Source organism: Olea europaea, chromosome 1, assembly GCF_002742605.1.
Source record: "Olea europaea var. sylvestris chromosome 1, O_europaea_v1, whole genome shotgun sequence".
In the NCBI taxonomy this organism is placed as follows: domain Eukaryota; kingdom Viridiplantae; phylum Streptophyta; class Magnoliopsida; order Lamiales; family Oleaceae; genus Olea; species Olea europaea.
Genome location: NC_036237.1, coordinates 3,516,570 through 3,519,529, shown reverse-complemented (window position 1 = coordinate 3,519,529; position 2,960 = coordinate 3,516,570).

Below are 2,960 nucleotides of genomic sequence, written 5' to 3'. Positions count from 1 at the left end.
ATTGATTTCCTTGTTTAAGGGCATTCCATTGAGTAAGAATTTCAAAATTATCTCGTTCTCGCTCACGAATCTGATCCCTATCCTTACGATCGGGTCGAAGGTATTTTTGATTACCTTGTCGACGATGTTGTCTATTATGGGACACCTTACAATTATCAACATCAATCGAATGAGGGATGTGTTTAAAATTTTTCAAACTAACAGATAGGGCCTTACTCTCTTCAAGAGTAGCGATCATTTGAGTTTGAATAGCCGCTATTTGTCGAGTGAGTACATCGAATTTTGAGGGGTTCATGTTTAAGGTACTAGAACTAGAAGTGACAAGATGACCAATATGTAACTACATGCACTGTAATAGCAACTTAATAATATACAATAGAGAGATCAACGAACAAAAAGTGCAAGTAATGGAAAATGAAAATTTGAGCCCTTTTTTTTAAAATTTAAATTTTGGAACTAAAATTATATACAACAAGCTAGTATTGCTGGTATATGTAAAATAACAAAGCAATGGTCAATTACTAGTCAAAACCTAATCACGTAAAATAAGCAGGTTAAAGTGAGATTTAACGAGGTCAATGGATCCAATTACGTGAGTTTAGATAAAAATAGATCAGCAGCAGCACAAAAATTTAATTGATACAATTTCAAAATGAAACAGTAATATAAACCAACAATAAATAAAAGCAAGAACTTCCCTTTTGTTCGTCGAAGTAGTCAAGCTAGATCAACCAGAATAAAAGATGTACCTGTAAATAATAGAAAAGACGTTTCTTCTCTCTCTTTTTTTTCCTTTTTTTTCACTTTTTTTTTTGGGAACTGCAGAAAACGATAAATAAAAAATAAAAATAAAAAAGAAATTTCGGGTGTGAATAGTACGCGTGAACAGTAACGATTTTTTTTTTTTTTTGGTGAAACTGCTGAAAAATCTATAAAAAAAATTGAAATTCCGGGTGTAAACGGTACCCATGAACAATGACTTTTTTTTTTTGGCTTAATCAACTAGAAAGAAAATTGAACAAGAAAACTGCTGTCTCATAACAATTTTTTTTGTTTGTGCTGTTCCACAAGTTTTTGGGAAGAGGATAGGAAGAAAGTTTTAGATTGTGGATGAAAAATTACCCAAATTTTGGCTCTGATACCACTTTGATGCAGGATGAGGGATGATTCCTGTAGAATAATTAGAAATAGCAAAATAGCACAACTAGCAAGTAGAATTCCAGCGAGAAGAAGAAGAAGAAGAAGGCAGCAAGAAGGGGGAAAGGGCCGGAGAGAAAGGGAGGAGAAAACCAGAGAAGAAGTAGAAATCAAGGAAAAGGGGAGAAGGAGGAAGCCATAGGCAACAACCCAAACATTCTATTCTTTAATTCATCAATTCATCAACTGTCACAAATACGCAACAAAACAGAAGTAAATAACAAAACAAAAACCCTAAAGAGAAGGGCTTGGGCCAAACCCGCTAAACAAGCCCAATAACAGAAATATAAATAATAATCCAAATAGAATATAACTAATAGTTCAAATATAAAATAAATAGTAAATGGAAGAAAATAAATAGTAAATGGATGTCCACATCACATTCTAGGATGGAATAGCGACAATGGGTGATGGTGAATTTGGTAGAAGAAAAAGAATCATGGGCAGAGAGATGGATCGGTCTGGAGTCCAACCCCAGATTCGACAAGTTTTGGCCACCGCCTTGGCATACGCGCTTGATCGGCATGATTTGCAGGCGATTCCGGCGAGGGGGCAGTGTGGCGAGGCGTATCGGCGCTGGAAAATCAGGAAATTCACCAGAATGTTTCCAAACCACTCATGATGCCTGTTCTGCCGTCAAATGTGCCGTTTATATACAATCAAGGGAGAAAGTGGATGCATACGGCATTGTATTCAATCATTGTTTTTGAGTGGAGGCGAAGGAGTTTGAAATTTTTGTTAACAATCTTGGTATTGTTAGAATGATTGAATGGGGCTCGAAGATATCGAACGCAATTTGTATGGGAAGGTTCGATGTACTTTGGATGGTGAATATGGTGGACAAGCTGAGGGTGACTGGTAGGTTGGAGGATTTCGTCTCTAAATTCAATAAGTCATCAAGAGCTTTCTTAGCACAACGATGTGTGAACAACTGTGGTAGGTACTTGACGGAAGGTGCGAATGGTGAATGATGGGCATCGATCTCGCGGGTATTTCAGACAGTAGTTGATTCTTTTGTTGTTGGAGATAAGACCAAACGTAAAACGGTGAACGATCGAAGTCGACAAGGGATGACCTAGGCTGAAGTTATGGCGAACATACAGGCCTCGCAGAATGTTGATCGAAGGGTGCTAATGTTAAAGGAGAAGGTAGTTACTATGAGTGAAGATGAAGGTAATAGTATGATGCCTAAGTCTAAGGCAGATATGCAGAAGGTTCAGACGATGTCTTATTGAATACTGTCGAAATAAGGGCTTGTGTCCAGTCGTTGAAAGGTGAGTTGGATGAATTACTTAGGCTTGTAAGATGTGGGTCTGTAGCGGTTCCCAAGATGCTTTGTCACAAGTGTGGGATGGGCGTGGATGAAGAACGCTGGACTCCTATGGAACTATCAGCAAAAGTAGCCCTTGCTAAAGATATGGAGGATAATAAATTGGGGACTGAAGCAGATCGGGAGGTGAGACCTTGGTCTAATGGAGGGGAGACGAATATGGTGAATTTCGAGTTGGAGATACAGGGAGTGATGGACACGATGTCGCTGGTCGATGGAATATTATCAGTTGAGCAAGAGCAAGAGCAAGAGATGGGACATGTATTGGCACAAGGATCAGTCTCTATAGCACTGAAAGAGCACAAGGTGACATGTTCGAGAACCATGGTAGGGAACACATTTAATAGAAGGTATTCTAAGCCCCTAAAAGAAAAGGAATTAGAGACTGACAAAGTTCTAGTGTTGTGGGTAGATGACACTGTTGTGCATGTGG